Source organism: Chelonoidis abingdonii, chromosome 8 (assembly GCF_003597395.2).
Source record: "Chelonoidis abingdonii isolate Lonesome George chromosome 8, CheloAbing_2.0, whole genome shotgun sequence".
Lineage (NCBI taxonomy): Eukaryota > Metazoa > Chordata > Testudines > Testudinidae > Chelonoidis > Chelonoidis abingdonii.
Genome location: NC_133776.1, coordinates 61,620,963 through 61,640,485, shown reverse-complemented (window position 1 = coordinate 61,640,485; position 19,523 = coordinate 61,620,963). Strand labels below are relative to the sequence as shown.

Genomic DNA, 19,523 nt, shown 5'->3' with positions numbered 1-19,523 from the left:
TCTGGTCCCCCCAAAACCTTCCCTGGGGGACCCCCAAGACTCAGATGCCCGAGTCTCACAACAAAGGGAAATAACCCACTTCCCTTCCCCCTCTTTACCTCCTCCCAGGCTTCCCCTCCCTGGGTTACCCTGGAAACAGAGACACAGACAAAGGACACACACCCAAAAATTCCCTCCCTGAGCTTTGAAAAATCCGGTTTCCTGATTGGTCCTCTGGTCAGGCGTTTGGTTCCCTTTGTTAACCCTTTACAGGTAAAAGAAACATTAACCCTTAGCTATCTGTTTATGACAACCCGGGACCAGGCCACAGGACTGTAAGCACAATGGGCCAGCTTTGCGCAGAGAGAGGGTGTTTCAGAGGCCCTCAAAGTCACTCTAACTCTGCTTCTATGACAGCCAATGGTACAGCTCAATGGAGGCAGGGTAGAACCAATGCTGACCCCTTCAGAACCATCAGAGCCTGCATGCTTGCTAACGTACATTCTAATGCAATGTAACTTAGCAGCAACACGAGGACGTCAAGTGTGCCCCTCCCGCCTGGGGGACACAGCTGGGAACCCCCCAGGAGACACAAATAAATCAGGTGGGTTTGCCACAGAGCACCCACGTCAGGCCGTGACACCTTCAGCCCTGTCTTAGCACCCGGAGCCTTCCCGCAGCAAAGCAGGTTAATAGCTTCATGTTAGCCTGAGCTAATGTCACAGCTTAACTCAAGGCCCTGCTGCTCTCCGGAGCACACTGTGTTTCAGGTGCTTGAGCATAATTAAACAGCCTAATTTTAATCAGCCCAGTTACACAACCAGATTTACTGGGATTCTTTTGATATCTGTCTATGACACACATTTCATACGCTCCGTGTCTCTTTGAAGAATACACAAGCTAATTTAGTCCCTGGTATCTCTGATTTGCTGCTGAAGGAGGCTGCAGGAGGAGTGCATCTTTTTAGCATCTTTTCTGTTTACTTCCATGCAGCTTTTCTCCTAGCCTGCATTTATTGTACTGGTGCCGAAACTTGCCATTGTAACACTCCTGCTTGCTAAGAGAAGTTAAGACTTTTGGAGTTTTTTGCTTTGGTTTGCTCAATTAGCTCAACAGTGGATTGAAATGAAATTTTCCTAGGCCATTACCCTTAATGTGATCCAGTTACTGTAATATAGTAAATAAACAGATCTACTGATTAATGTCACTATTCAACATGAATTCTAGCAATAATAATAAATTGTACAGCCCCTTTCAGGTGAGAATTTCAAACCACTCTGCAGATAGCATCATTTTTACCCTGGCATCACAGATGGCAAAAGTAACACTTCTCTCCTTTTTATGATCTATTGGTCTTTGCCCTCTGCTCTCCAATGCTGAGTCCTATCCTCAGTCCTAGAACTCATGCTGACTTCAGGGGCATGGGAGCTCAGAGTGGCTTCAGGAGACTTTTTAAGAGCTGTAAAACAAATACAACTTACTTGGAGGAAATAGCAAGTTTTACTATTAATTTAAATGGGTGAATATAAAAGTCCCAATCCATGATGGGAGTTTTACCTGAGAAAGGACTGAAAGATCAGGCCCAGAACACACAAGATGCTGGGGAAGAGCACACAACAAGCACACCCTACACTCCAGATTTTGAGCATGCTCCTTTGATATGCCTCAAGCAGAGCCTGGTTTTATTTCCCTTCAAGCACTTGGCAGTTTTTTACCGATCCCTACACCAGAAATGCAGCAGGTGGGGGAGAACGGACATCCGTTTACTAAGCCTGGTTGCTTGCCGTAGTATGCTGAGCACGTCTTTCCCTCTGGCCATATCCTAGTTAGCGCAATTTTAAATAATAAATGTGGGTTTTATTGGGAAATACTCTCCAGCTCCCTTAAGTAACATTTGCTGCCTATTCGGAGACTCCTCTTGGCTCAGAATTGGACCGAAACGTGACGGATGGTCACACTATTGTCCCAGTTTAAATGGAGAACAGGGCGCAGACAGAGAACCCCTAACAGCTTGAGACCAGGAGGCAGCCTCTGCCTTTGATCATGTATGCGTTTTCCACACCCATAAATAATTACACAGGAAAGTGATAAGCAGTATGTTCTGTCACACTGCTCATCGCATCCAGTGGCAATGCTCCTGGGGAGAGGGCTCACATGGCCATTCACTTTGCACACAATTGCTAGGGAGGAAGCAGTCTAACTACAAAGCAATACTCCAGATTTCCTCACCACTCGGCTGAAAAACCAGATGCATCTGGAGTCTCTGCAAGCCTGCTTGAACATAGATCAGCGGTTTAAACCTTTCCCCACAGGACTTGGCCATTATAATCATCCCTCTTCACTCCATGCCCAGCTTTATCAATGGAGGCCACCTACACACCATAGTGTGCCTTGATCGTATTACCAGATGTGACACTGGGATGGCGGGAAAGAGGCAGAGTCCCCCTGTGCGAAAGCAGTACTAATGAGAAAGATGATCTTGTCACAAAAGGGGCCTGCAAAGGGGGAATATATTGGCCTTGTGCCCTTCTCTGATTCTTAAAGTAGTTTAAAACCCAAAAGGTTGGATACTCGGGCCCTGCCCACCCTAGGAGACACGGTGGTGATGGAGAACTGACAAAGTTACAGCAAGAGTCAGGTGATAGGCAGCTGTGAGGAGAAAGGAAATGCAGCTCACGGCTAGGCTTGCTTCACTTGACTCATACAAAGAATCCCACTGGAGTGAGCAGGCCTTGTCCCATGCCTCCACCAGAGTACATACACGAGTCTGGGCAGGATCAGAACCACAGTCTGCTCCAAACTGTCAGTTGTGTTCGCTGGGTTGGACCTCTGACTAGCAGCATTTGGAAGAAAGGACCCCCATTGGACAGCCTGGACCCAGGCAGGTGGGGTGGGATGCACATCCCAGATCCCCAAGGAGTCGTCCAGCACTAGCAAGGAAGAGTCAGCTTTCAGAGGGGAAGAAAAGCAATACACCGAACCCTTCACCCTCCCACATCCCAGAGGAGCAAAGAAGGGCACAGCCCCTTGCCCACAGCCTGCATCCCCACAAGCTGTGAGGGACCAAGTCCCAGCAGCAGCACTAGCCGCTCCTCTTTACAGCATGCCCCAAAATCCCTAAGGCCCCCAGGCTGGTGAGAAAGGGGTCTGCGATCCCACGTGGACTGTAGCCCCCGTCCACACCCTAAGGAGCTGTCATATTGTACACTGCCGTGGTTTAGAACAGTTCCCCGGAGCAAAGGGGATTTGCTAGTGAAGCAAGAGGCCGACAGTGGTCCATTCCCACTCTGGTGACAGTGCTGCCTCCAATGCTGCAGAGGGGAGATAAAAATAGGGACGTGGGCTGCAATGCAGCAGCACGGAGAAAACACTGCGTATTTCTGCAGCAGACCCCAAGGAGCTTGCAGCAGCTACAGTGTAAGCAGATGGCCTTTCTGATCACTTGGCCAACTGTGTGCAGTCCCAGTTGCAAGGCTGGTGCAGTGCTGGGGCCAGCAGGCCAGGATTGGACACAGACCATTTAAACACAAAAGGGAGGGAGATTGGAAAAATTAGTCACCGCAGACCTGCTGTCTCCTGCCAGCTCACTCGGTTTTGTCCTCCCCAGAGGCAGCTCAACCTTGGGGGAGTTTATTTAAAATACCAGATGTAAAAAGGGTGGGTCTTTTAGCAAGATTCTGCTTTGACCAAAGTGGGGGGCTGCAAGGCAGCAGCAGAGACAGAGCACTGAGCCGAGGACCTGAGCCATTCAGGACTATGGGGCCCGGGGCAGGGAGGGGGGGGCAGTGTACTCAGCCGTACTCCTTCTGAAGCCCTAAAGCAGAGCAGTGTGCAGACCTCTCCCCAACATCTGCTGCCTGAGAGGAGGCGAGAACTGGTCACCTCCTCATGCCTTCAGGCAGGCGAGCATCGCTAGATGCAGCAGCAGGACCCCAGCCTGGTGCCCAAGGGAGCATGACCTCCATATCCCGTTACCCTTCCCTGCTCTTGGAGAATCCCTGCACACATGCAACACAGGACAAGATTGTGGCATTTACACATATCACATAACACCACAAAAACCTGCAGCACTCGGAGACACAAAGCCAGGTTGGGGCAGAGGGCAAGGGATAGGCACAGGCAGGGCTGCAGGGCCCCAGATCTGCCCTCCTCTCCCACGTCTGCAGGTAAAGCCGGTAGATCTGCCCGCATGCTCCTTCAAAGCCACTTGCCTACTCTCTTGCTCCCGAGGGATCTCCAGGGCAGCTGGCCACAGGATTTGCCAGCCCAGAGCTCTCTGCCCCTCTCCCCCCGCGTGCCACCCCCACTGCTCCAGTGGGGGCAGTAAACGCCCTAGGAAGAGACAGGCCAAAAAGGAGGTGAGAGAAGAGAGATGGGCTGAGCAGGGGCAGGGCACAAGCAGCACCTGACTGGGGATGTCTACAAGCCCCGCAGGGGGAAATGGGAGCTGGGGGACCCCTGGTCAGCTATTATATTCAGTGGTCACTCCCTGATGTATTTCCTGAGAAGAGCCAATACATCCAGCCATGCAGGAGTTATCCTGTACTCCCCAGCCTGCCCCTCACTCCTAGGGGCTCGGTGAGGGACCAAGGAGTGCACACAGTGGGGGATCTTAAAGCCAACAAGTGAGATACATTTTACTGAAGCTGGCCAAGGCCCCAACCCCTCCTGCCCCACACACCAGTCCTGACACAGCACAGGGAGCGTTTGCAGTGCTTAGAGCGTATCGCTTTCTTGAATGAAGTGTGCATGGGCTAAGGCCTTGTTCCACTTCCTCCTTTACAGCTGGAGAGGGACGGAAATACGTTCTAGGCCGCTGGCAAAGGAGTTCCTTTTCATGTTTGCTAACAGCCACAGTTGGGAAAACAGGAAGCTGGTATCTAATTCAAGAGCTGAGACATTCCATTCCCAAGATCTGTCCAGTCCAGGGAATTCTGTTTTGGCGTGAGGATTCTTCACGGCCCAGCAGTGGTGTTAGCACAAAGCACAATATGGTTATTTCAGCCTCACACTAGTGCTAGAATTTTTCCCTAAATAACCAATCTTCACCGGTATTCTTGGGACCGCAGGTTCCAACCCAGAGTTGTCACTACATGAACAAGACACAGCAACTGAGTAAACAACCTGAACAGAAGGCCCAATAAGGTCAGTAGTTTCCTTCCCTACTGTGTATTCTGCTCATTAATCAGTGTAACTAACAGTTACTCATTTATAATAGATGACACTAAACCAGAGTTCTCATTAAGCCGTAACGTACAACTGTTCTTGGGGAAAAAATAATAAAAAGCAGCCAACTTTATACCAGTGGCTGTGAAGCAGAGTGCTCTACAAAGCTGGGGGACGGCAGGGGGCACAGTCCCCAGCATCTGAGCTCCAGAACTGATCAGAATATGGGGTGACTTCATACCCAAGGAAGGGTGTTCTCTCTGGCCAAGAAGATTCCTAGGGCTAGGCACAGAAGTTGTGTTCTTGGCAGGTACACACAGCACCGAAAGGTCGAAGGAGACTGAAAGCCAAAGCAGTGTTGCTGACAATCATTCCCACTCAGCTGGCTACAAGGGACCTGGCAAGCAAAATGAGCAGCAATGGGCCCAAATCTCAGCTTGGGAGCCCAACCAAACCCCCAGATCCAGACACTCCTCAACTTCGGGGGTTGAAATCCAGATCTATAAACCAACCAAGGTTATTTTTTTTTTCCCCTTTTAATGGGGAGAACAAGATTTTAAAAATCACAGAAGAAGATTGCAGCTGCTAACTGGCCTTCAGGCTTGCCATTTGGGACAATTTGAGCCATGAGTTCAGTGGCATCGGTACACAGCAGTTCAATATACAGATCTAAGCCTGTACCACAGAATTACATGAGCAGAACTCAGCCTTAAATGGCTTCTGTCCCAAAGGGTCCCTTTATTCCTTGCCGTTGTGCTATTCCCTGCAATATTGCACTGGCTTATCCCACTAGAGCAGATCAACCCCTAAGGGACAGGGTACAGTCACTTTTTTTTTTCTTTTTAAAGAATGGTTCCAAGTGCTCGACCAGAGACACCCACATTTCCAGAGGGCTGGTCACCCGTCATCCTTGGCTTCACTTGGAACTGAAAACCAGGGCACTTAATCTTAGCAGCCCTGAGCCCTTTTTGAAAGTACTGTCCCTGGGAAATACACCATTGAGACAATTCTCATCATCTCCACCCAAGACTTGCCAGGTTAAACAAAACACAGTCATCTCAGAACTGACTGAGGAACACCCAACAGGGGGCAAAAATATCAACTAAAACAAACCTAAAAATCAGGCCAAACTTTAAGGGTAAAAATATATGCATTTGGGAAAGTGATTCAGCCCTGAACAGAGGGTGATTTAAAGTGACAGTATTTTTCTAATAGTCAGAAGCTAATCATGTGCACTCTCAGAAACTGTACCTCCCTGTCTTCACACACACATAACAGTCAGCAGTCACTTAACATGTTGTGTGTCTGTCAGGGATGCTGTTGGCTCCCCTTATTAATGCAAGTGGTCTGTTTCAGTGAATGGAATTTATCAGCAGCAGCAGCTTCAGAAGAGCAATGTTTAATCATTGAATATAAGGGTTGGAAGGGATGTCAGGTCATCTAGTCCAACTCCCTGCTCAAAGGGGGACCAATCCCTAGACAGACTTTTGCCCCAATCCCTAAATGGCCCCCTCAAGGATTGAACTCCCAACCCTGGGTTTAGCAGGCCAATGCTCAAACTACTAAGCTATCCCTCTCCCCTAAAATGTTAGATCAGTTTCCCCTCTAGACAGCGAGAACTCATCATTGGATTGTTTCCATGCTATGCCTATCTCATAGAGCTGGAAGGGACCCTGAAAGTTCATCAAGCCCAGCCCCCTGCCTTCACTAGCAGGACCAAGTACTGTTTTAGCCCCAGATCCCTAAGTGGCCCCCTCAAGGATTGAACTCACAATCCTAAGTTTAGCAGGCCAATGCTCAAACTACTGAGCTATCTCTTTACAAACCAGGAAGGGTAACTTTTAGCACATACAGAGTGCACACAGCTTTCCCATGGCACTGCAAAAGGCTCCTCATAAGGCACACCCACGGCTCTGGCAGCAACTACAACCACCACCTAACTCCATGCAACGGACCTTTGTCAACGGTACTTCCTCCTTCTGGATGTTTACCCGGCTTGCTCTCTTTCCTGTAGCTTCATTGTACTCATAGTTCCAGTCACTTGTGTGTTTTGTTCTATTGCATCAAGGCAAGTTGTTGCATTTCTTCATTTCTGAGTGCATTTATTATTTATTCATTAAAAGGAAAAGAAAAGGGAAAGTAACACAAGCAGATTCCTAACAAGTTACGGGCCGCAGTGACAGGCACAGCAAACAGGAAACATGGCAGTGGTGAGCTGCCTGTCCTCACATTTGTCTGTCATCATCTACATCGGGTGACATTCTTGCCTCCCTGTTCCTGAGCAGGACATCAGTGCTATCTACAGACAGGGTACTTGAGTTATTTTAAAGTAGCGAGAAGGAAGGGGGTGTTTAATATTATTCATAGGATAAAGGAGCTGCTCAAACCTGTGCCCAACACGTCTCAGTCCTCAATACAAGCAATTGGCACTGCACTCCAAATTCCCAGCATGCTGCCCACCACTGACCTTGCTGCTGAGGGGTAAAAACAACACACTGGCTAGAAACACACAGCAACTGTGCCTTGCAGAGCTGTAGTGGGTACAGGCTACCAGTCTGTCTAAGCTATGGCAGCTCCTTGGATTGAGATGTTCTAGTCTGAATCGTTGTCCAACAGTGACTGAATCAAGGATTCAGAATTCATTTTCCATGGGGCAGAGGCATCACACCCATGACCACAGGGAACAGGCAGTGCTTAACCCATCAACACACTCAGACTTGACAGAACTGTGAAGCACCAAGACATGTATCCCAAATCCCCCCACCCCATTTGACAGAGCTGCCATTAAGCACCTGAACCACTGCAGCTGCATGCATAAATATATGTATTACAGTCATAAACTACACAGGTGATGCACATTGTGCTTCCAAAAGCTATGAGTAAGGCTTGAAAACTAGGAATTAAAATAGTGCTAACTCAGACACATTGTCAACCTTGTCAGATATTCAATTCAACCATAATATACATTTCAAAGCCAGTGATCACATCAGTAAAAACAGGAAGTCAATAAAAACAATGGCAAAACATTCTTTCAAATACCAGCCACTTTCTCAGACCTCACCGCTCAGAACTGACAAATTAGCATTATTACTGTCCTTATGTGTGCACTTCCCTAGCTCTGCCTTTGATTTCAGAGGAGAATTGTCTAAATAATAAGAAACCCATTATCTCTTAACTCCTATTTAACTAAACTTTATGGCCACTAAAGCTGTATAGCACTGTTAGCAACAAGATCAGACTGGAGCAAGCCCACAGCATTTGCACCCTGCTGACCAGAAGGGAAGCTTGAAACTGAAACAAGATTATTAAAAATGTAGTCTCTAGACTGAAAGAGGGAAAGGACACTACCCAGCCTGCAAAGTCAGACCGGAGAGAGACTATTAGTATGTATTAATACAGGACCAGCAGCATGTACCAGGCTGGGGGGTAGGTAGTGGAGCCCAGCAAGTGACAAGTTCAGAAAAGCTACTAGTAAATAAATCGATGTTTGAACTGTAACTGTTCAGAGTCAGCAGGGAGACCTAGGGGTCCTTCCTTCAGCTGGTATTAGCCAGCATTAAGGATGGTCTGAAGGCACCTAACTTCCTGCTTTGGAAGGGAACAAGCTGCGAAGCACTGGCAGTACTAGCTAATCTATCTGCCCCACGAGGGCAGACACACTTGGCAGCTAGAAAAGCCTTGCTTTGTAGGAAAAAAGGAGGGGGGAAGCGCGGGACTCTGACCATCTCTGACCTGCTAATTCTGCCCATGCTGGGGGAGCCGTGCCTTGCACAGTGGATTTGCTCTCCCCCAGCCACCCTTCAACGTCAGGATCAGGCCAGGGCTGGTAGTAGGAAGCGCACTCCTACCCAAACTGCAAGGACGCTGCCCTGCCAGGAACAGGGATCGGGTTTCCCATCAACTCCTTCACAACACGCTGCTGTTTGCGCCAGTTGCTCGCCCTCTGCCAAACAAACAAGCCAGGCCCTGGGCTAAGAGCTCCCCTGGGAAGCCAGTTTGGGAGGAAGGGGAAGGGGGATGCTTCACACACGCTCCTATTCCAACACCAAACGACCTCCTTCCCCTTGGAGACAAACACCATTAACCCCTTCCCTTCCCACCAGCGGCGCGCAGCGTGCACCAAGTTCCACCCCAGCCTGCCCAGAGAGCAGCAGGGACACGGACCTGCCTGGCCACCCCCTTGCCCGCGCCAGGCTTCGCCACCCCACCCCGGGGCAGCCCGGCAGCCCATCCCCCAGCGCGCCGTGCCCGGGCGGGCTCGGGCTCCCACCTACCAGCGAGTTCCGGCAGCCGCCTCGCCGCTGCCCGCTCATTTTGGAGGCGCGGGAGACACAGCGCCGGCCGGGGAGCAAGCGGCGGCGAGCAGGGAGGCAGGACAGAGCCGAGCCGCCCCGCCTCCCGCCTCCCGCCCCGCCTCTCCGGCTCCGCTCCCCGCAGGTAAGTGCACACGGAGCCGCCCCGAGGCCAAGCCGGCGGCTGGAAGTTCCCGGCAAAGGCAGCTTGTTCCTGCCGGATCTAAGCTGCCCCCGACTCCAGCCCCGCACCCTGGAGCTAGGTCTCCCCATGCCCAGCAGCCTTCCCTAGGGCAGAGAGCGGCGCCCGGCCCGCGGCAAATGACAGAGCCCAGCCCTGCGCTGCTACCTGCCTTGGGCACGGAGACAGCCGGTTCCTGCAGCTCCCAGCGTCGAGAGCTGGGGTCTCCAAGCTTTGGCAAGCTGAGCCCTGCTTCACGCTAGCGAAGCCAGTCTGACACCCCCCCCCCCACTCCCGATCTATGTGCTGTGAAAGGCCTAGAGCTGGGATTCACCCCCGCAGGTTCTTCCAGTGCCCTCACTTTGGCAGAGGCTGGTGTAGCTCTTCTGTAATCTCCTGCCTCACCTCTCCCACAGCTTTGGAGAGCAGCCCTATCCTTAACTAAGCTGACATTTAATATAGTATCACTGGCAACTGAGTATAGTGCCCATGGAAAGTAGGAGGGGTAGGTCAAGCCTCAGAGCTATTGTTTCAGGCTCTCTGCAAATTCAGAAGGTGTTTCTGCATCATTTACAGCAAGCCATTTACAGCTCTAGCAGCCAGAGACTGACTTAAAAAGAAAAAAAAAAAAGTCTGAGATGAAGGAGAATACTGCCTCTATTCTGGGCAGGCTCACATAACACTTCCACCCCAGTCCTTCACACTTATGTTTGACAGTGCTCATATAGCATATGACAACAATTCAGTAATTTGACATTTGAGCCCTTCAAACCACTGCAGTTATTGATGGGTTTGCTCCATGAGTTTGGTTTTCGTAGATGGAGCAGGAGGGCCAATTCAGCATGCTAATCCACCTAGAGGCCATGCAGAGCCCCACCAGCCAGGATTTTCCTTTGTGGATTAGTTTACAGAACTAGGGCTAAAGTTTCTAGCAACTGCATGTATTGAACCCTGCAGGACAAAAGGGAGTGTGAGTGGCCACTAAGGGATATTTCTTCCCTGTTCACAAGAAAGTAAAGATTACAAAAGGTAGTCACATACAGGTGGCAGGCCAAGGCCTTATATGAGATCCATGGAGTGTTTTATTATTCATTATCACAGTGAAGGAGACAGTAAATTGAGATTCAGATTTCTTTGCAGAAACACTTTTAATGTGTTTGCTTTTCCATTGGCAGATACAGCTGAGAAATGATGAGATTTTTTTTCTTCTAGTTCAGAAAAGCGTGGAAGGGTTTTTGGTACATTTAATACACTAAAGACACTTTGATAAGTTTGAATGGTTATTGGTATTTATAAAGTGCACTTATATACAGTAGTAACAGTAAAAAGAAAGTAAGAAAAGGGGAAGTTAATCCCAGAAACATGATGATTTTCCCATAATATAGGTAACTCTGAATAGGTTATTTATACCTGCCCAGCCAGATAAAGTTATCTGCCGCTTTAAGAATAAATATGCAAAGAAATACCTCCAGGCTGTTGCTTCCTTGTTTATTTATTTCAACAGGTCACAACCCCAAGTGGGATCACTCCATCAGTGGATTGGGTCTTGACAATCCTGAGTGTGTGGAGGATGCCCTTTTACAATCTTGGATGTCATACAGTGCACTACTTAATAACAGACTGGCACCTCCTCCTCGTACCCTGGGGATTAGCTCAAGGCCAAAATGCTGCTCTATCTGCATACTGTTACACCATCAGTCTGCAGCTCCTCCTGCAACTTTAGAAACTGCAGCATCCAATCCATGACTCAGCCCTCCAGCTGTGTCACTGTATGTATTCCCCCTCAGCAGTCCTCTCACTCACTGCCTTGGTGCTACTTGTACTGAGGCTAGTAGGGGCACCCAGCCCTGCCTTCTACTCTGGGTTCCAGCCCAGGTACCCTCACCTCAGCAGTCTGGGCCTTCTCTCCCTGGCCTCATTACTCTACCCCTGGGCTGCTACTACTTCCCCTTTTCTTCCTGGGCCTACCAATTCCCTAAACCCTCCTCCCACAGAATGACTGCAGTCCCTACTCTTACCTCACTTTCTCTCAGAGCATCTGCCTTTTCCCAGCTACCCCTTCTTTCAGCTCCTGGGTTTTATAAGCCCTGCCTATTCCTGCCCAGCTGAGCCTCTTTAATCTGCTTTCTAAAGAGTTAATTGGCCCATCTGGCCTGCATTCAACCCTGCACCCCATCCCATTGCACGCGTGGTGCAGGGAGGATGCCATTTTAAAATGGCACCTTCCAGTCTGTCAGGGTCACAGGAAACAATACTTCTGAAAATGGAGTCATGCAAGAAAAAGGTTAGGAACTACTGGGTGACTTGTTTTTTTTAAATGGGAGGAAGGGATTGTTGTAGGAAGAAGACTTTGAATGTGGAGACCTGGGTTCTGGTCCCAGCTTTGCTCTTAGTTCACTGTGGCTATGTCTGCACTGCCAAAAGGGGTGGAGTTTTTAACATGTGTTAGTTACCCTGGTGTAAAATCCATGGCATGACAAGGCACCTACAGCATTTCCAGGGAGGTAGCTGGGTGAGATCAGCACTACATCCCTTCCCATAGTTGACCTCACCTAATTTATCTTGTCTCCACTAGGATTTCACAGCAGGATCACTAACGTGCGTCAGTCATCTTGCAGCAAAACCACACCTTCTTGGCAGTGCAGACAAAGCATGGTTCACTAACTGAGAACTGCTCTGGGCCTGAGTCTTATGCAAAGTGGGGGTGAAGCACAGCCAGCTCAGAATGATAGGGCCAGATTCTCATCTTGTTTACACTGGAGCAAATCACATGTCACAATGTGGAATTCAGTGGTGTTGTGCTGGAATTCCAGTGCAAGTGGGATGACAATCAGGTGTAAATGATCACACAAGGTGCCAGGCAGTGACAGGTCAGCTGCGTCTTTGTTTGCCCATCTCAGCCTGAGAGTATGAATGCGTGACAAGGTTTGGGTACTGGGGAGGCAGGAGACGGGAGGATGCGAAACAAAGCATGGTCTAAACATTAACACAAAGCAATGGGGCAGAAAAGTCCTTGTGATCATGACACTAGCAGAGCAGGTATCCAGCCCAGTGCCATGGGCCTGGTTATGGGTCTAGCACAAAAGTCAGGCCATGTTGACAAATAATGAATACAAGGAAATTACAAAAATCACCACACCCTCTGCGATGGACCCTGCAGGTTTCTAAGCAAGGCTTAACTGAAAGGGAGCTTCCTTTTCTGGCATGTTCAGAATCACTACATCTAAGAGGAGTCTAGTATCCTGGCCTGGTCTCAAACTCAGAAAGCCAAAGTCCCACATCTCTCCCCCTCTTGTGAGGGAACCATTTGTAAAGCAAAGAGTGCTGACATGAATTAGAGCCCTGATAGCATGTGTAGCAGCCAGGCACGCAGTATCCTGGTCTTCCAGCTAAGCTCCAGCACACATACCACACCTCAGTCATTGAGGAAGGTAAACAAGCTGACAGGTACTCAGCGCAGAGGAGGGGAACTGGAGTAGGCTTGAGCCTTATGTGGAGGAAAATGAGTGTCAGCGGTTCTCACTCCTCTCCCTATCTATATGCATCTTTCAGAAATCTGCCAGCTGCTGGCAACCACACAATTACCAATCCAGTGCCGGTGACAGATGTGCACAGTTGTGCCTCTGCCCCTGCTAGGGAGCCATCTGCCAACCATGTCAACTATTCTAATGCAGAGGGGTTGTGATCCCTTAGTGTGGAACTACACAGCCAGTTAAGATCAATATGATTTTATTGCATCCTCCCAGCTTTCTTCTGATGTCCTCCCTTTCTAAAGTGGGAGGATTTGTGCTGCCCCACTTTCTGTTAATTTCTCGTTGGTCTTTCATTATGTATTTCCTGGACCTAGAAATGCAGTTGGTGGATTTCTCTTTAGATGCCAGCTTGCTCACCTGACAGATTTTACTAAGCTCTTGTGACTCTGAATTAAAAGAGGCATTTTCAGTTCACAAGCAATTTTCCTGAGAGATTGACAAGTAGAGAGGACCCTGTCATCAAAACGCATCCTCTGTCTAAAAAGTTCTTCTAAGCTTAGTTGAATAAATGCAGCATTTGGGGCTGGAAATGCCATAGGTGATGTTTGGCAAATGTTTACAAATAGCTGTTTGTTCACTTTCTTTTTTTAATACAGAAAAGCATGGCCAAATAAGGGGTGAATAGTGCAATACAGCACTAACCCAGCACAGCTCTTTGCACTAACATGGCAACTATTTTAAAATGAATCACATGCATTTTGAAACCCTACAGGCCTGATTTGCAGAGTCAAGGGAATCCTGGATCACCCACTGATGTACGTTGGGAATTGTGAGTGCTCAGCACCAGCACAAAATTATATTCTGCACAAGACTCCTGGGAGCTGGGAGGTAAGTGTTATCATCTACACTGTGCAGATAAGGGACACACCTTGCCCAAGGTTACCTAGTGAATCAATAACGCAGCCAGGATTAGAACACAGAACTTCCTGACTCCAGAGCTTGTTCTTATTCCTCTATATACAGTATGGTCAGGATCAGGCACTTTGCTTAAACCTTGAATGTCTGTGTCTATTTCTTTCCCAGCTGCCAGAGTTTTATTATTTTCCAAGTGTTTTATTCCCAGAGATAGTGGTAGGGGGTCATGGATGCACCTAGATAGATTCCTATAAAGGAATCTCTAATTTTCCAGCACTGAGCAATTACTCCACTTTGGATGACTCAGCTTTTCCAGGTTTCCTTCCTCTTCATTTTTAAACCAAAGGCATGCATTTTTTTACCCTTCAGATGCACATGGAACAGCAGCTTCTAGTTCACAAATGGATTGGGTACTTACACTGATCCTTGGAATTTCCAAGTCTAATCAGAATCTCAGCTGGCCCCTATGATGAGCAATCCAAAGGCCTCTCCAAGCTACCTTGACACAAGCAAGTCTGGCTTCTTTTTCACTTAGCACAAATTCTATTCATCTCTGCAAGGCATCGATCCTGAAAGTCACGCTCTTCATCAGTGCCAACCTGTGCTTTATTGTTCAGCTCTCTCAGATAGGAGTATCAGCAGCCAGGCTCAAGTATCTCTTTAGTGTTTGACTTCTCTCATCCAGTGCCAGTGTATTGTCTTCTAGAACATGTTGTGTGCTCTAGTCTGTGCACATAAACCATCTCCGCAGTGTTTCTCGAAGAGTCACTTCACTCTGCACTTAGCCCAATCACTCTTAACAGAAGGAAAATGAACAGATGTACCTCAGATAAAATTGCTTTCCAGTAGCTTCAGCCTCAAGTCATCTGTGAGTTCAGCGTGGACATGCAGGGGTGGAATCCTGGCCCCACTGAGTTCAATGGCAAAACTTCCATTGACATCAATGAGATCAGGATTTCACTCCCAGTCACTTGACTATGGGTTGCCTGTTTCCCCTATGGTTGGTCTGCACAGGTCTAAGCTTGGACATTTTGAGAATTGCCCTTCTCCACCCCTCAAGTCTTTTCTCATCTCCAGATGGCCATTTGCATCATGTCCTTCCTGCACCCAATAAGGCTTCTGAAGCCAATGCAATGGTGCTCCATGCAGGGGCAACAGATTCTTCCTAAAAGTGGAGGGGCACAAGGTCCTGCCCCTCCATGGCCCCACCCCCGGCCCTCCTCTTCCCTCCAAACCCCACCCTTGGCAAAGCCAGAAGCCGGATCCTGGCTGGGGATCCCAGGCCCCTCCACTTGCCCAGGGTGGGAGGATCTAAGAGCAGCCCCTTGCCTGTGTTTCCACCCCACCTCACTGAGCAGGTGGAAGGTCCTTGGCTCCCGACAGCTGCCTGCATGACTGTTACCACCACCCAGCTCTGGCTTCTGGCCTGGAAGCAAGGCTGAAGAGCTGCAGCTGGGCCATGGTAAGAACTGCTTGGGACAGCTATGGAGAGGTGCGGACCTTCCATCTGCCTTGGACAAAAGGTCCAGGGGATGGAGTCACGGGCCAGGGGCTGTGCTTGGCTCCCAAATCTAGGCAGGTGGAGGGTCTGGCTGCCTGGGTTCCCCAGGCCACTCGTACCTAGGCCAGGCTCCAGTTTCCAGCCTGGCCAGGGACAAGGCCTCACAGGGAAGAGGAAGAGCAGAGGGCCGGGCCTGTGGTGAAAAGTGACTTGGCCTCCCTTTTCTGGCTCCCCCAGCTCCAAGCATGCCTAGTCAGAGAAGTGGGAAACTGTTACTGCTCCCTACTGCCCAGCAGGGACCCTTCCACAACACACTTCACCTCCAGAGATTTAGGCAGCAAGGGATCTGACAGAGGCGGGTCATGAATCAAGTCCTCCCAGTACTGCAGCACGGGGGCATAGTGGAGACAAGGGCAAGGCTAGCTGCAAAATCAATGTGATGGGGGCAGCAGAAGAAATAATGGGGGAGTGGGCAGACCATCCAGGAGGTTCTTTTGGTTTAAGGACTTTTATTTAACAACATTTTTTTGAGAAAGATTTTGTTTGGATAAAGAACTAGACCATAGTGGCTATTAGCCAGGATGGGCAGGGATGCAACCCCATGCTGTAGGTGTCCCTAGCCTCTATTTGCTAGAAGCTGGGAATCGGTGACAGGGATTACTTGTTCTGTTCATTCCCTCTGACAGACCTGGCATTGGTCACTGTTGGAAGATAGGACCAGGGCCGGCCTTTGGGATGGGCTGTCTGGGCCCCCACCCAAGGCAGACTGCCAAAGAGGGCACCGTGAGCAGGGTTTGGATTCCTACCTGGTCTGCCACAGCAGGCAGTCAGGCAGGTGAGCAGCTGCGCTGGAGAGGGGGCCCAGGGGAGAGATCCAAGCTGCAGGGGGCAGTTGGGTGACCAGCCATCAGAGCCAGATGACTCCTCCAGAGCAGGAGTGCCACTCCTCCACTGAGCTGGGGTGACAGGACAGGGGGAATGTGTGTGTGTTGCTGCCTCTCTGGGTCCAGAGTTGCTGGTGGCTGCTTGTGTCTGAACACAAGCCTTCAGGCTCCTGCCCCCTGAGTGTTTTCTTAAAGAGATAGCACATGCCTACACTCAGGCACACACTCTCCCCTCTACACAACACACACTGTATCACACACACACGCTGTCACACACTTTCCTCAAAACACATAACACACATAACACCAGGACTCCCTGCATTCAGGTCACTTCCCCACCTGGGCTGTGCTGAGGCATCATCAGCTGCTGCTTTCCTGCCCTCTCCTTGTGCAGCCCAGGGGGTGCATGTGGCAGAGGAGCAGCAGTCCAGTGGGGGAGCAAACAGCAATGCCAGCTGCTTTGTGCATCCAGAGGGGTCAGTTTCCCCACATGGGTGCAGGAGAGGGATGCAAGGGGTAGGAGTGAAGGGGCACAGTGAAGGGGTTAGGGGCACAGGAGAGAGCTTGAGGACCCCTGAGCTTGGGGACCCAGTGCCGTTGTCTCCCGTTCCTCTGCTCTCATCAGCCCTAATCCTAGCAGACCACCAATGTAGGTGGCACGCTGTGATGGTCCACGCCCCTAGGATCAGGGCAGCATAGGCTATCGGTCACAGTCCATAAAGCAGCCCTTCTGTGCAGGGCAGTGTGGCCTGGTGACCAGAGTCTATAGCGCCACCCTTCGGTGCCGGGCAGTGGGGCCTAATGGCCAGAGTCCATAAAGCAGCCCTTTGGTGCAGGGCAGCATGGTCGCGTGACCAGAGTCTGTAGCATTGGGGCACCCCTTATGGGGTGTGGCTGCCCCAGTAGGGGAGCTCAGGCCCACCCAACTCCACCAGCCCCCAACCCAGGGCCCTAACAGTGGCATAGCAGCTTGCCAGTGACTCAGCAGGGAGGTCCTACCAAAACACACTGAGCTTCCCCGGGTGGGAGGTACCACTCCATCACCCTCCCTGGGTCACTTCCTACCAGAGACTGAGTTGAGGTTTCCCATGAGGCACCAGGTCCTCTGTGTTTGGTAGAGCCAGTTGTCTCCAGGGTTTCCTCCAGTCACCGGGGTGCAGGCAGGCCGTGGACGGCTTCAGTTCCTGGTGCAGCCAGAGGCTGTGGCTGGCCCTCCACAGGTGCTTCCCCTACAGCCTCCCACCCAGAATGAGCTGGTCTCCCTCCCTTTATACTACTAGTGCACTTAGAGCATGCCCAGTCTTGCCAGAGAGGCAGGATTTCTGCTGTTAATACCTGGGGCTTAACCCTGATGGGCTAGTGGACCCCATCACACACATGCAGCAACACTTTTCCATTATAAGAACCTGTTGCCAGTTGCTTATAATTGCCAAATGTTAACCATTTGGACTGAAATGTCTCATGTTGTGTATCTCCCTCAGGGTGCTTTTCTTTTTAAAGTCTCAGCAGCAGGGCCCCAAATCACCTTCACCTATACATTTGGTGACACAAATGCCCAGCGAGTGGACGGGGGAGTTTAAAAATCCAAAGACAGACCAAAACCAGAATATAATTTTTTTAAATAAATAAATGCATGAATTTTGGGTGAATTTCATGATTTATTTGGCTCTGATTTATGATTTTTGAACTTTTGGGGTTGTCAATACTGAAACTCTCCAAAGAGTTTGTCTGCACTGGACAGTCTCCAGATCCAGAGCTTCCACATGCATACTGGACTGTGCATATGCCATTCTCAGGAAAGCAACTGACAACTGAGCATGCTCCAGCCGAAGAATGCAGGGGCTGAGCAATAATCTCCCGCAGGGCCGGCGCTTTCATTTAGGCTGCGTAGGCAATCGCCTAGGGCGCCAGAATTATTGGTGGGCGGTGTTTTTCCAGAGGGGGCAGCAGGCGGCTCCAGTGGAGGCATGCACAGGCAGGCACGACTGCAGCAGCTCCACCAGAGCCGCAGAGCAGCCGAGTGTCTGCAGCCATGACTGCAGCAGCTCCACCAGAGCTGCGGGACCAGTGCGCGGGGCGGCGAAATTCCTGTCTGCCTAGGGTGCTAAAACCCCTAGCGCCGGTCCTGATCTCCCTACAATTTCTCCTTCAGGCTGCCAGACTGCTGTGACACTGGGTACAAGAACTGAGAGCTCAGGGACTCTCTCTTCTGTGTTCTCAATGCTCCCCCTGCTGGTACCTAAGAGAAGGAGAAAACAGCTTGAGTGAAGTGCAGAGCAGTGAGGGAGTGGAGGGGGCGATAGGGAAGAGAGAAGTTCTGGTGGGAAAAGGGGTTGAGACAGGCTGTAAGTCAGGGATCGGGAACCTTTCAGAAGTGCTGTGCCAACTTTTCATTTATTCACTCTAATTTAAGGTTCCACCTGCCAGTAATACATTTTAACATTTTTAGAAGGTCTCTTTCTATAAGTCTATAGTATATAACTAAACTACTGTTGTATGTAAAGTAAATAAGATTTTTAAAATGTTTAAGAAGCTTCATTTAAAATTAAATTAAAACGCAGAACCCTCTTGACTGGTGGTCAGGACCTGGGCAGTGTGAGTGCCACTGAAAAGCAGCTTGCGTGCTGCCTTCGGAACCCGTGCCATAGGTTGCCTATCCCTGCTGTAGGTAAAGAGAATGTCAGGGAGGCAGAGACAGGCTGTGGAGAGCGCAGGAGCAGGGAAGGAGCAGAGAAAGGTTGCTGGGGTACATGCTAGGGCCAGTGGCTCTCAACTTTCCAGACTACTCTACCCTTTCAGGAGTCTGTATTGCATACCCCCAAGTTTCACCTCACTTAAAATCTACTTGCTTATAAAATCAGACATAAATATACAAAAGCGTCACAGCACGGTTCTACTGAAAAATTGCTGACTCTCTCATTTTTACCATATAGTTATAAAATAAATCAACTGGAATATAAATCTTGTACTTACATATCAGTGTATAGTACATAGAGCAATATAAACAAGTCGTCTGTATGAAATGTTAGTTGGTACTGACTTTACTACTGCTTTTTATGTAGCCTGTTGTAAAAATATCTAGATGAGTTGAAGTCCCCCCCTGGAGACCTCTGCGTACCTCCAGGGGCACAC

The 19,523-nt window shown here is 49.7% G+C and overlaps 1 protein-coding gene across 2 annotated transcripts in view; it reads right to left on the bottom strand.

Annotated features, from left to right (window-relative positions):
- The window catches only part of MID2 (midline 2), a 416,243-nt gene extending 406,748 nt beyond the window's left edge, over window positions 1–9,495 (bottom strand). For both annotated transcript variants that reach the window (XM_075068687.1, XM_032773776.2), the window contains exon 1: window positions 9,420–9,495. The gene's annotated coding sequence lies outside the window, so the exon portion shown is untranslated. The remainder of the gene's footprint in view (window positions 1–9,419) is intronic.
- Window positions 9,496–19,523: the final 10,028 nt, after the last annotated feature.